Below are 16,767 nucleotides of genomic sequence, written 5' to 3' on the forward strand. Positions count from 1 at the left end.
TGGACTTTTACAAAAATGTTCGACTAGTCGCAACCACTAACAACAGTTTTCCCCATTCTCTATCTGTGCCTAAAATGAAACGCAGATTCCATGAACGCAGCATCTTTCCTGCCGACTACTACATTGTAGCCTTCATGACTAAAGAAAGCAAGTTTTTGTTTAACTGTTCCCTTAAAGGATGCAAATTTTAACCAACGCATACCATCAACGACTACTACACTATAACCTTACATTCATGAATTTTATCCTCAATTAATCTACGGCCTTTGATAATCTGTGACTACCTTGAAAACAATACAAACAAGTTTATTTGAAACTGTATCTTAAATAACCAGATTCTATCTCATTTACACAATTAACGATTACTACGCTACCGTCTCACTATCCCATTTACTCTATTGCTGAGTGATCATCGGGCCTTTATGTGCGGTTACTCCCTTTAAAAAGCAGAACACCATTCCAGCTCTACAAACGATGATAAATAGATTTTTCGAGCGTAAATCATGATAGATCGAAAAAAAAACGTAATTTGGTCCTGCATGAACACCAATCTAACGACGTATTCTGAGAAAAATCGTTGAACATTTCATAAATAACACAATTTTCTTGAATCTGTGATTCCATCAACGGAAATGTCGTTTTAAACCTTACCATGACAAACTAAGAGTCTGACCGACGGAAAGAGAGACTTACAGAAATCTAATGGTATATTTAAACAAAAAAATTATTAAATATATATTGTTTATTTTTAGATTTTCCGCTGTCTTTCCGCAGTATATTTGATTTTTCATTTAATGAAACCGTCTTTATTAATTATTTTAAATTCATTAAATATTAATTAAGTGTCAAGCAGTTTTATACTTAATTAGTGTTGTCATGCTGTTGCCTACCGCATCTAAAATATCGTGCGAATATTATTTTAATGTGAACCATGTTCATTGGCTTGTTGATCGTAATCTTCATTACATCGTTAATAATCATATTTAATTATCATCTATATATTACTGTGATTGTCGCTTCGGCCGTTATCATGCTGGTCATCTCTTAAAAGACAAGCAGAATATTTCAAGTCGCTGATAGACATTTGTTTACATTCAACAAAAATAAATCGGTTTCGCTGCAAGCATAAACCTAGTTTTAATAAACAGTCAAGTGTAATATTATATACATACATCGTTAATCTATATACTTAATACACAATTAATTGCAATTTTTATTACAGTGTTAAACATCATCTTAAATACACCGTTCTTGACATATTTAATATATAATTAATCATATATCTTTAATAGATTGTAATTGACATATAAATTCATTGTTAATAATTATATTTACTACATCGTTATTTACAAAATAAAAATATCACTCATCAGCATTATCGTAATTTGCAAAAATTAATACATCGTTAATGCTAATTTTTATAAATTCTTATTAACGCAATAATTCCTTTGTTAATTATAATCTTTAATACACCATTATTAACACAATTAATATATGGTTAACCATTATCTTTAGAACATCATTATTAACATAATAATCGATAATTATCATTTTGAATCCCTATTTTTAGTCCAATAAGAACATCGACTACTGCCACGTTTAAGAGATTTTATTATCGTAGTTAATAAAGACTTTTAATACATCATTATTGACTAATTAATAAATCGTTAATAATTATATTTAATAGAACGGTTTCAACAGAATAATAACATCGCATTTGATCACTTGAAATATATTGTTATTGACATAATTAATACACCATTAATGTTTATATTTAATACATCGTTATTGACATAATTAATAAATCGTTAATGTTTATATTTAATACATCGTTATTGACATAACTAATAAATCATTAATGTTTATATTTAATACATCGTTATTGACATGATTTATATTAAATAGATCGTTATTGACGTGATTTATATTAAATACATCGTTATTGACATAATTACAAATCGTTAATGTTTATATTTAATACATCCTTATTGACATAATTAATACACCATTAATGTTTATATTTAATAGATCTTTATTGACATAATTAATACACTATTAATGGTTACATTTAATACATCGTTATTAACATAATTAATAAATCATTAATGTTTATATTTAATACGTCGTTGTTGATATAATTAATAAATAGTAAATGTTTAGATTTAATACATCGTTATTGACATAATTAATAAATCGTTAATGTTTATATTTACCACATCGTTATTGGCATAATTAATAAATAGTTAATGTTTATATTTAATACATCGTTGTTGATATAATTAATAAATAGTTAATATTTATATTTAATACATCGCTATTTACATAATTATAAATCGCTAATGTTTATATTTAATACATCGTTATTGACATAATTAATAAATAGTTAATGTTTATATTTAATACATCGCTATTTACATAATTATACATCGCTAATGTTTATATTTAATACATCGTTATTGACATAATTAATAAATAGTTAATGTTTATATTTAATGCATCGCTATTTACATAATTATAAATCGCTAATGTTTATATTTAATACATCGTTATTTACATAATTATAAATTGGTAATGTTTATATTTAATACATCGTTATTTACATAATTATAAATCGTTAATGTTTATATTTGATACATCGTTATTGACATAATTAATAAATCGTTAATGTTTATATTTAATACATCTTTATTGACATAATTAATAAATCGTTAATGTTTATACATCGCTATTTACATAATCATAAATGAGTAATATTTATATTTAATACATCGCTATTGACATCATTAGTACAGCGTTTATAATCGTCTTTAATACGTATGTATTGACAAAATTGATACATCCTTTCCTATTGTCTTAATATATTGTTATTTACATAATAAATCAATCGTTAATTATCATATTTAATACAGTGTCACACTAATCAATTAAACGTTGTTAATCCTAAACCTAAACGTAGATTCCATGAACAAAGCTTTTTTATCAGAATTGCACGCCTGTGGAATTGTCTTCCGTTTTCCTGCTTTCCGGCTGACTACAATATGGTTGTCTTCAAGTCTAACGTAAATAAGTTCTTGATGAGCCGTTCCATATAAGTTATCAAATTTAACAAATTTTCATTACTAATGATTATTATATTGTCCAATTTCTACTGTACACTCTTTAACCCTTATCCGTGAGTGGTCTCTTGGCATTGATAATGTGTTGATACCTATGAAAAAAAAAGAAAAAAGTCCAGTGTGAACAAGTTCTAATTGAATCGCCCCCCTAAGTAATCCAAGTTACAAAATTCCCACTGTTTACTATGCTAAAATCACAATAACTAATGTATACCTATTAACCCTTATCCTCGAGTAGCCTCTGGGCCTTGATAAGTGGTGACACCCATGTAAAAAAAAATCATTTTTAATAAATTATGTAAATAATTATTATATCGTTGATTCCAATCTTTAATACATCGTAATTGAGATAATTAATTAAACGTTTACTATCCTTTTAAATACATCGTAATTTTCATAAATTAATCATCGTAATAATTATCGTAAATACATCGTTATTGACACAATAAATCGTTTAGATTTATCGTAAGTGCATCGTTTTTTTGCATCAATAATGCATCGTAAAGATTTAATTTATAGATTGTAATTAACACAATTTTTACTTCGTTGATATTTTTCTTAAAACCTAAATTATATAGTTGATGTATCGTTAATCATTAAAATTTATACGTCGTTATTGACATACTTAATGCACTGTTAATGACTGTCTTTAATAAATCGAAATTGCTATAATACATCGTATATGATCATCTTTAGTCCATCCTTTTTAGCCTAATAAATACATTGTTAATACTTAATACATCGTCTATTATTGTATTTTAATATATCATAAAATGCATACTTAATATATTATACATTTAATATATTCTAATTCTAATACATAATTAATACATCTTTAATGATCATCTTTACTACATCGTTTTTGACATAATTATTACATCGTTAACTGTCTTCTCAAATACATTGTTATTGGTATAATTCATCCGTCGCAAATTATCATCTTTTGTACATCCCCTTTGATGCATCATAAATGTCATGATTACTACATCGTTCTTAACATGTATCATACATTTTAATTACATCGTAATTGACATCATTATCTTAAATAATGTAACACCTCCTCAAGCGGATGGTTAAGGACTCTTATTTCTCTGGATTCTCGATACGTGTCGTCTAGACTCCTCTGAGGCTGTTACATGAAATCTGGTATGCTGAAAGCGAATATCGAAGCGGCAAGCAGGAAGAAAGACAAACAATTGTAGTCTATCTACAGAAGCTTAATTTTCACAAAATTATGTACAAAATGTTTTTACAATTCTCATTCAGATTTTGTAAGTTCTTTTCAAAGACTCAACTCTCTTCACAGACAGCGACCGACGGATGGATGAGGTGGGGAGGGGTCATGTCTCTTCTCGGATTCAACAAGCAATCTGCTTTGAAACTCTCCACTCACTCTGATTTGAAACTCTATCTCTTCCCTGACTAATTTTTGCACGACAGTCGTATATATAGTAAGGTATGTTGATGGGGGTGGAAATCCTCCCCAGCCAATAAGATTTCGCCACGAAATCTCCACGACATCCTAAGCCCCAGGTCCCTGGGTGGGCACCATTCCCACATCTGAAATCATCTCACGATTTTCAAGGACAGATATTAATTCTGACATCCGACCCTGGGTTCATTTAAGGCCAGACAATGTTATAAGTGAAATTTCCTGTTATCAACTTTTAGCCGTAAAAATATATTTCTCTGGTTTTCAAACAATATCTATTTTGACATGAAATAAAAAAATATATATTTATCTTCTCTATCTTACATCCTTGGGTTATCTGGCGTCACCCGGGAATAAAAAGCTACCTCAGGGTAGTTCTAACGCTCCTCAATGGGGGATTACGTTACAATACATTGTTATTGAGGTAATTAATACAACATTATTAACGTAATTAATACAACGTTAATTAAAATTGTATACCGTTATAGACATAATTAATACAGTGTAAATTATGATTATTAATACATCGTGATTGACATAATAAATACACAGTTAATCATCATTTTTAATATATTTTCAATTCCACAATAAATACATCGTAAATAATCATGCTTAATACTTTCTAATTGACATACGTAATACATCGTAAATTACCATGTATTATACATCCATATTGGAATAATACATGTTTAATCAACATAATACATCGTTTATGACATAATAAATAAGACGTTAAGAATTATTTTTATTACATCATTATTGTCATAATAAATACATTTTTAATCATCAGTTTAACTACATCTTTATTGACAGAGTAAATAACATCATTTACTGTCATCTTTAATACATATATTACACCGTTAATTATTATTTTTAATGCATTTTTATGGATAAGATATATTACGCCGTTAATTATCTTTTTTAATGTATTTTAATGGATAAGATATATTACATCGTTAATTATCATTTTTTATGCATTTTAATGGATAAGATATATTACGTCGTTAATTATCATTTTAATGCATTTTAATGGATAAGATATATTACATCGTTAATTATCATTTTTTATGCATTTTAATGGATAAGATATATTACGTCGTAAATTATCATTTTTAATACATTTTAATGGATAAGATATATTACATAGTTAATTATCATTTTTTATGCATTTTAATGGGTAAGATATATTACATGGTTAATTATCATTTTTAATTCATTTTAATGGATAAGATATATTACGTCGTTAATTATCATTTTTAATGCATTTTAATGGATAAGATATATTACGTCGTTAATTATCATTTTTTATGCATTTTAGTGGATAAGATATATTACGTCGTTAATTATCATTTTTATGCGTATTAATGGATAAGATATATTACGTCGTTAATTATCATTTTTAATGCATTTTAATGGATAAGATGTATTACGTCGTTAATTATCATTTTCAATGCATTTTAATGGATAAGATATATTACATCATTAATTATCTTTTTAATGCATTGTAATGGATAAGATATATTACGTCGTTTATTATCATTTTTATGCCTTTAAATGGATAAGATATATTACGTCGTTAATTATCATTTTTAATGCATTTTAGTGGAGAAGATATATTACATCGTTATCATTTTTTATGCATTTTAGTGGATAAGATATATTACGTCGTTAATTTTCATTTTTATGCATTTTAATGGATAAGATGTATTACGTCGTTAATTATCATTTTAATGCATTTTAATGGATAAGATATATAACGTCGTTAATTATCATTTTCAATGCATTTTAATGGATAAGATATATTACATCGTTAATTATCTTTTTTAATGCATTTTAATCGATAAGATATATTACGTCGTTAATTATCATTTTTAATGCCTTGTTAATTGTAATCTTTTTATACATCGTAAATCAACATCTTCAATGCATCGTTAATTATTATATTTAATTCTTCGTTTTTGACAAAATGTTTACTTTGCTATTGAAATAATTAATACATCATTAATCATCAGATGTAATACATTGGCATTGCCATTAGAAATACCTCGTTCATCATCATCTTAAAATACATCGTCATCGTCATAATTAATAGATCGTTAATATTTATTCTTTATAGATTGTTATTGAAATAACTGATACATCGTTAATCATAAGCTGTTATACATCGTTATTGACACATTCAATATAGTGTTATACATCATCTCTAATACATCATTATTGACATAAGTAATACATCGTTTAATACATCGTTTCCAGTATGATTCGTACACGCTTAGTATTCATTATTAATTGATTGTTATTGACAGAATCAATACATCGTTATACATCATCTCTAATAATTCGATATTGACATAATAATTACATCGTTATTTACAATCTATAATATAACGTTATTGACATAATTAATTAAGTCATTAATCATTATATGTAATACATCCTTATTTTCATAATAAATTAATCGATAATTATCATATTTATCATAGAGTTATACATAATTAATATATCATTAACTGTAATCTTTCAATACACTGTTAATAATCAACTTTAATAGATCGTTATTGACATAATTAATATACTGTTAATGATCTTACCTAATACATCGTTAGTAACATGATTAATAAGTCCTAAATTATTATATTTTATGGATCGTTATTGAAATAATTAATGCCTGTTTTACAAGTATTTTATGGTGAATTCTCTGACGAACTGCATGCACTTGTGCCCCCACGACCAAATACCCTCGACAAACCCAACAAGCAGCTAAATCCCACCCCTACACAGTATAGATCCTTAGATGTAAGAGAGCTTTCTACTCTAGTAGTTTCTTTCCCAGAACCGCTAGACTTTGGAATTCCCTTCCGGGTCTCTGCTTCCCCGACTGCACTGACATGCAGAAGTTCAAGTGCAACGTGAACCGACATCTTGCTGCCCAACTCCCTACATAGTATGGTTGGAGTGAAAATGTAATGAAAAAAAATTAATCACTATCTTTAGTACATCGTTATTGTTGGTTGTTGATTGTTTTTGTTTTACGGCATATCTACCCTTTTCAGGTTATTTAATGCTGAATCGAAATATTTTGAGGAAAGATTTTTAATAGAATATATTTGTTGTTTTCAAGTCGGTTTCTATTTAACCCATAGTTGGGACCCTAACAGGTACTACCACTCTAGGTCAGAGTGGCCCTGAGAGCAATGACAATTAAAGGGTGGCTCCACACTCCCCAAAGCCTGCAAGCTGTGGCCTCACCACTGGATATAGTTTAAGGTCAGCATCGTTATTGACATAATGAATACAACGTTAACCATCATCATCATTAATATATTGTGATTGGCATACTTTATTCATTGGTAATCATTACCTTTATTCATTGCCATTTACATAATTAATTTATCGTCAATTACTATTTCCAATACATCGTTATTGACATAATTTATGCATTTCTAAATACTTCGTCAATTACTATTCTTAATACATCGTTATTAACATAATTAATGATCTCTAATTATCATTTAAATACATTGTTATTGACTTAATTAATACATCCTTAATTACTATATTAAATACATCGTTATTGACATAATTTATACATCTGTAATCTTCATCTTTAATTGATCGCTATTTCCTTTATTAATACCCCATTAATCATCATCTTTAATTCATCGTTATTTACATAGTAAATACATTGTCAATCACTATATTTAATGCTTCGTTATTGACATACTTAATACATCCTTACTCATTTTTATATTATTAATTGACATCGTTTATCATCATCTGTATAAGTGCCTTCAGTTAGTTTCAATCCTTTTTTATACAGGCATTTAGAATTGTAGCTTCTTGAATATGACTGATCAATGTTTATGATTTCAGCTTTAAATGAGCAGCAGCAGCATGAATTGGAATACACGATACTAAAGCGCGATTGTCACAGCTGGTGAATTTCGAATTTCAAGAATGGATTTTGGGCGTGAGGAGATTTTAAAAGAAAGATATGCAATAAAATTCTGATTTTAACTTGGAGAAAATGCGATGGTAACGTATGGAATGCTTCAGACAGCTTTTGGCCCACCATGCATTAATCGAGCACCAGTTCTTTGAGCGGCATAAAGGATTCAAGATAGGCAGGGAGTCTTGGAGGAAGGAGGAAAGGTATGTGAGGAGTAAGGAAGTCAGAACACCACAGTTGATTTATCAAATAAAGGCATTTATGGATAAGAACCCTGTAGAATGTTTTTGACTTGTGATGGGGGTATATATTTAAATGCTGCCCACATCAGCATTATGTGGCACAAGGCCGGAAAGTGGGAACCCCGCAGGTTCCCCTATAGGAGGGGCACACCTGCAATTTTAAAAATTGCCTGAGTAACCCCGTCGGCATTCCCCGGTCGGGGCGCCTCAGGCAGCAAGCAATAAACTTGCCCCACCGGAAAGCCTGGTGGCAAGGCCTGGGAGAGTGGACCTCCTAGGTATTACCCAGGCGGTGTAACTCAGTTCAACAGGTGAGGGGCCGGATCCCGGCCCCTCACCTGTTGGGCTGAGTGTCAAATGACGAATCCTTGACGTGTACTACCCTGTCTCCCTGCAGCCGAAGCCACGAGGAGACACATCCCATCACAATGAACTTGTGATGGGGGGTATGAGATGAATGGATTCGCCAATCATTTTTATAACCAACGGCTGTGCTAAACAACCAATGAAAACGTCCCAAAATTATTATAAAAATTGTCGAATTTTGGATTCAATCATTTCGCCGTTTACTACGTCACGGACCGCATTTGATTCTTGGCCGCCATCCTGGTTACTGATCTGAACTACGCCGCCATCTTGGTTACTGATCTGAATTACGCCGCCATCTTTGTTCAACACAATATCTCAGAACTTAAGAGGTTAACTACGCCACGGACCGCATTTGATTCTTGGTCGGCGTCTTGGTTACTGTTCTTAACTACGCCGCCATCTTTGTTCAACACAATGTGTCAAAACTTAACAGACCGTCGTGTGTCTATGAAGACAATAAGTGCACAGTTTGATATCAGTGTGGGAACTGCACACACAATTATTTACGAGGAACTGAAGATGCAGAAGACTTGCACGAAGTTCGTCCCAAGGGGTTCCTCCACAAGTCCACCCTTGTTACAGACTATTTACCCAGATCGGTGTCAAGACACTTCATCACCCTCCCTATAGTCCAGGCGTTCTCCCTACGTTCAAGGAACACCTTTGAGGCTCGTTATGAGACAATTGAGGAGATTAAAAAGGCTGTGACGAGGGTCATGACAAACTCATACAAAATTAGGTTCCATAAGGTATCCCGGAAGTTGCAGCCACAGATTAATTCGAACATGACTGGAGTTTCATGTGTGTACTATCATACATATAAAACAAAAATGTCTAGCAACATATTGAAGGAACATTGTAAATGTATCATTTTATTGTCTTTATTATTTCTTCATTAAATATTCAGCGTCATAGATTTTTCTACTTGCAACAAAAACAAAAACAAATGCACAATACAATAACCATTATGCAAATTGACATAACATTTATTCGTATACAAACAATATCAATCAAAATTGTAAATTTAAAATGTTTATTTTTCTTGTTTTCATTTATGAAGTTATATTTATTTAATCTGCATTTACAAACCGACCTTAGACCTTCATTTTTTTCTGATGCTTCTTGTCAGCGACGATAGAGTATACATATACAACATTTACTGCAAAATATTAGAGTGGCTAATTTGAACAGCAAACATTATTTCAAGTCTCCAAAATTTTAATCACTAATACGTCTTTTCTGATGAAATTTTCAGATGATATTTACTATACAAATCAAAAATGTTAAATCATCAAAATAAAACGTAGTAAAAAGACGGTCTCTATATCTACTATTACATAAAAGCCACTTTGGGTGTGTAGTGTGTGGGTGTGTGTGTGAGTGAGTGAGTGAGTGAGTGAGTGAGAGAGAGAGAGTGTGTGTTCCTGATAGTTTCGACATAGGTATAATCAATATGAATATACAGGGTGAGTCACAGGAAACGCATGTTTTTTAAAGGAAAACAAAATTCTGGGAATATTTCAACAAAAAAATTATAATGTACTTAAAAACATTTACTAAGCTATGCCGTTATGTAATATTTAGAAGCGAAAAAGCGTTCTAAAAATATCTATTTCCCATGGCCTCTGCACACACACACACACACACACACACACACACACACACACATATATATATATATATATATATATATATATATATATATATATATATATATATATAACAAATCCATATTCCTGTTTGTGTGTTTGTTTGGTTTTTCACAATGACGTCATAGCATATAATATATATGCTACGATATCATGTATGATATGTATTTGGGGGCCAAAAGTAAAGGTTCTCCGAACAACGCCGGACAGTTTGCTAATATATATATATATATATATATATATATATATATATATATATATATATATATATATATATATATATATTAAAAGAAAAAAACCTTTCCCGATTACGGTGAGTAACCGATTATTGTTACAAATTCCCGATTCCGATATAAGAAGCGATTCCGATTCTGATTCTTTTATACTTTTTTTAAAATGTAATTAAAGATTCGATGCTTTTTAAAAATGCTCAAATGACTGTACTTAAACCCGCGTAATGTCCGCTTATAGTTTGCAAAACGTAAAAATACACTAGCGAAGAGGGTTTATATTGCTAGAGTAGATCTTTCAGAATGAAAATTCTGTTTGATATTTACTATTATATCTGAGATTTCCTTACTCATATGCTCCGAAACGACTGAGCCAACTTTTACAAAGTTCACTCAAAGCTATTTTATATTTCTGGCAGTGTTTTCAAATATTTATTGTACAGAACTTTATCAAATAAGTATCGAAAATCGAAAAATTCGATCTTAAAAAGAGTCTTTCTTTGTCTATGTATCGTGAAAGATTTGCTTTTAAAAATTCCTCTTTTTTATCTATGGGAAAAGAAATACTATTTTTAAGATCGTCAAGCTTTAATATACGCCAATGTGATATTGTAAACAAACGCAGATGCGATTTGATGAGTCGTAGTTGGTAAACTAGGAGTAGTATCAAGTCGTCTGGAAAGACAATTGAAAAAACTAAAAATCCCCGATGTTTTAAGCGGCTTTCAGACCTCTGCAATTGTACGTACCACCAACATCTTTGAAGTTCCTGGTTTGAAGCCGGGATTAAGGGAAACCCTCTGGAAATGAATCCCATCCCTTTTCAGAGAGACGTTGATAAACGAAATAAGAATTATTATTATTATTATTATTATTATTATTATTATTATTATTATTATTATTGGCTCACGTGGAGCTTTCACACAAGTCAGCAAACGATCTGATTGGAGACCTGTGGTGTTCTCTGAAAGCTGAGTGACAACAAGTCTCTCCTCCTCCTTCGATAGCATTTGCAAATAAATTTGCATCATCGCAACAGCGTCTTACGATTGATTTCTCGCTGACAGTGGCCATTGGTCTATATTGGAATTTGAGTGGAAATAAGCCTCCCCAAGATCCCAGTTCTTTTCGCACTTGTCCAGCGGAGGTCTAGTCAGTGATCCCCCCTCGGTCTTTCCATCCTCCTTGACCCTTCTCGGCTCTTTGGTATCAATCACTTTTCTATTGGGGGAAGGGTGGTGAAAAAGTGGAAGGATGCATAATGGGGGTGTAGAGCTTCGGTGTTCTTCATTCCCTGTAACGCTTCTTCGTTATATTTTCTTGTGTTATTCTCCGCATTCAAGGGTTTTCCTTAATATTTCAGCCGTTTTCCTTATCGTAAGACTTATTATTATTATTATTATTATTATTATTATTATTATTATTATTATTATTCATGGTTAAACAAGGAATTGTCTTACACATGTTCGGATGGTTTATGTTTCTGTCTTTGTGTACATTTTTTCCGGCCAAAAGCGACAACAGCGGCGGAGTTTTAAAAATAGCAAACGAAACAAGTAAGAGTTTCTAACCGAAATTTTAATTTGAACTTGAAATTCATGGTTAAACAAGGAATTGTCTAACACATGTTCGGATGTTTTATGTTTCCGTCTTTGTGTACATTTTTCCGGTCGTCAGCAACATCAGCGGTGCAGTTTTAAAAAATAGTAGAGGGGGAAAAAACGTTTCTAACTGAAATTAAAATTTAAAACTTGAATTCACGCTTAAACGAGGAATTGCCTTTCACATGTTTGGATGTTTTATGTTTCTGTTTTTGAGTACATTTTCTGGCCAAAAGCAATATCGGCAGAGGAGTTAAAAAATAACAAAGTAAGCTTTTCTAACTGAAATTATTATTATTATTATTATTATTATTATTATTATTATTATTATTATTATTATTATTATTATTGTCATTGTTCTTCTACTTATTATTATTATTATTATTATTTTTATTATTATCATTATTATTATCATTATTATTATTATTATCATTAAAACAAACAAAATTTACTTTATTGGTTATTACTATTATCTCTAATATTATTAATAGTAGTAGTAGTAATGGTGGTGGTAGTTGTAGTGTTGTGGTCATGTTTTTATTATTACTGTAGCGGTAATGGTAGGTGTTGTTTTTTGCTGTCATTGCTATTGTTGTTTTTTGCTATTAATATCATTGCTACCGATATTAGTGTTGCTATTATCATTGTAGATTTTATTTCTATTGTTGTTGGTGGTGGTGGTAATGGGAATAGTGGTGGTGATGGAGGAAAAAGGTCGGGAGGGGATCTTTGACCTTGGTGGAGAACCCTCCTAGAGATAATTTCTCGATAAAACTATCGGTGGTGGTGTAATCTTAAATCCACTAACCCCATTTATGGGAGAATTTCAAATCAAAATATTTTAAATAACGAGGTGAATGAGGCTAGAACATCTTGTGATGGTCTCACGTCAGGTAGGTGTCCCACTCGTCAACAGGGTGGGTCCTGTCTTCATCATACAAGTGTTCGAAATTCTGAGGATGTAGCTGGATATAGGGAGAGTGAGAATTGCCAGAGAGGGTCCCAAAAACACAAAGGGAGTTGGAACAGGAAATGTAAAAAATACGTGGACGGATGAGGAAAGAAAGTACTGTGGGAATGCTTTGTAAAGTGAAAGTACCAAATCTGGTGGATATATCCGAAAAGTGAAGGAAGAATGGGATCGAGAGGAGTAGGAGCTAGAAGTGTCGCGAGTTTGTTATCACAGTTAAAACAAATTAAAAATAACAACCTACTTTCAGTGATTGCAGAAGAGATTGAATGGATGGTTAGGAATGAAATGAATAACGAAAGTAAAATTGATAAAACTATCTCTGATGAAAGAACTGAGAGAGTGAAAGTGCAGAAGGGAAATGTAAGCGATGATGGGAGGCGAACAACTGAGGAGGTATGGAATCCTATGGTTAGGGGAAGTAATGGGAAAGAGATTGAAGGATCTAAGGCAGATGAGATCAGTGACTCTGAGACAATGGAGCCAGTGAAAGGAGCAGATGTATGGAGAAGTGGTGATGAAGTTCGGACTTTGACTTCTGTAGGAAAAGAAGTATTTCAGAAGTTAAGAGACGTTCTTCTTAGAGACGATATCATTGAGATTTCAAGTATGAAGTATGGAGGTTGGAACTAAACGTGGGATATTTCAAGGAGATTCGTCATCGCCGCTTCTTTTTGTAATGATAATGAATCCACTGAACATCCTCTTGAAGAGAGAAAAACTGGGGTATAACTTTCGACTGCTTCAACCATCTACTGTTTATGGATGATTTAAAAATATTCGGTTGAAATGAAAAGGAAATGGGAGACTGGTAGAACTTGTGGGGACATACTCAGAAGACATTGGGATGGAGTTTGGGATTAGTAAATGTGCGGTGCTGGTGATGAAAAGAGGAGTAAAGGTCTATTCGAATAGAATAGTGCTGCCAAATGGAGAAATCATGAAAGAAATAGAAGATACAGGATATAAATATTTGGGAGTGCTGGACGGTGTAAGCATCATGAACATAGAAATGAAGGGAATAGTCAGGAAGGAGTATTTTAGAAGAGTGAAACTAATTGTAAAGCCGAAACTGTATGGAGGAAACCTAATGAAAGCAGTACATGCATGGGCGGAATTTTAGAATGGCTTGACAAGGATTTGCATGTCATGGATATCAAAACAAGAAAAGTTTTAGCAATGTTTGGTATATTTCACATTCGAAGTAGCGTAGCAAGGCTGTATCAAAAGAGGAAAGATGGTGGGAGAGGATTGAAAAGTGTAAAAGATTGTGTTAGAACTGAGGAGATGTCGTTGAAGGAGCATGTGGTTAAAAGTAAGGAGTGGGTGCTTATCGTTGTGGCCAATGAATTGAACGTATGTGAGACCAAGGCTGATTATGTGAAACGTATATAGAGAGAAAGGGCGGAGGAACTGGCTAGGAAGAAAATACATGGAATGTTCTCCCAGGATATAACAAAAGTGGTTGATGAAAGATCAGAGCTGGGTATCAGAGCGTTTGTTTGTGCAGCACAAGAGCAGGCATTAGAAACACGATTGTTAAAATAAGTGGTTCTAGGAGAGGAAGTTGCTGCAGAATGCCGGATTTGTGGTAAGATCTCAGAGTCAATTGCGCATGGGACCGGATATATTGGGAGGTGTGTAAGAGGATTGGGTTGAAGGGTACTGGAAAATGGTTTGATGGGGTGCCTGAGGAAGTGAGAACAAGTGAGAATAGCAAGGTAGAGGTATGGCGGGACAAAAGTGGCATAAGGACCAAGCAATTATAACATAATCGTCCGGATTTGGTCGTCATTGACAAGGTCTCAAAAAACTGGCAGATTGTAGACTTCTCAGTACCCTCGGACAGGAATGTGAAAGAGAAGGAGAATGAGAATTGGAGCAATTATGCTCGATTGGCCCTTGGAGATAAGGCGTATATACGGAGTTAAAACACAAATAATCCCGGTCGTAGTGGGTACACTAGGAGTAGTATCAAGTCGTCTGGAAGGACAATTGAAAAAACTACAAATCTCCGATGTTTTAGGCGGCCTTCAAATCTCTTAGGAAAACGCTTGATCTTTGAAGATCCTGATTTGAAGCCGGGATTAAGGTGAATCCTCTGGAAATGAATCCCATCCATTTCCAGAGAGACGTTGATAAACGAAATCAGTATTATTATTATTATTATTATTATTATTATTATTATTATTATTATTATTATTATTATCATTATTATTATTATTATTATTATTATTATTATTATTATTATTATTTATTTATTTATTTATTTATTTACTTAATTTTTGCGAATTATTCACCCGGGCAAATTATTCCTCTTCTATATATTTATAAAAGTGAACGTGTCTGTGTCTGTGTGTGTCTGTGTGTCCGTCACTGTAAATTTACTTACACAATAACTCTGTCAATTTTAAGTCTAATGACTCGAAATTTGATATACAGGTTCCTGAAATTTGGGAAAATCTATGTGATTGGTTTTCGGTCAGAAACTTGGCTTTTAAGGGGGCAAAGTTCAACGACATGACCTTTGAGAACTCTACCAAACTCCTCCGACAATTTTGGGTCTACACACTTGAAATATTAGATATAGGTTCCTTGAACATAGATCTAACTTAATATGTTGATTTGAGCACAAAATAATACATTTAAGGGGGCCATAATAGGGGTCAAATAAAAAAAATGACCTTTTTTTTTTTGCTCAGCATACACCTCCAAACACCCGGGCAACGCCGGGAACCCATGCTAGTAATTTATAAAAGTGAACGTGTCTGTGTAAGTGTCAGTGTACATTTCCTTACGCAATAACTCTGTCAATTTTAAGTCTACAGACTCGACATTTGATATACAGAGTACTGAGATTTGGAAAAATCTTTGTTATCGGTTTTCGGCCAGAAATTCGGCTGTTACGGGGTCAAAGTTCAACGATTTGACATTTGAGAACTCTACCAAACTCCTCCAACAATTGTGTGTGTACACAATAGAAATGTTAGATACAGGTCTCTTGAACATGGATCTAATTTAATAACTTTATTTGAGTCCAAAATAATAAATGTTAAGGGGCCATAATCGGGGTCAAAGTTTAAAAAAATTGACCGCTTTTCTTTTTTTTTTTTTTTTTTTTTTTTTTGCTCAACATACACCTCCAAACACTCGGGCAACGCCGGGCTAAAATGCTAGTATTTTATATTTAATGGAGGATTGAATTTATA

This window comes from Euprymna scolopes, chromosome 1, assembly GCF_053919585.1.
Source record: "Euprymna scolopes isolate OS-2025 chromosome 1, ASM5391958v1, whole genome shotgun sequence".
Classification (NCBI taxonomy): Eukaryota; Metazoa; Mollusca; class Cephalopoda; order Sepiida; family Sepiolidae; genus Euprymna; species Euprymna scolopes.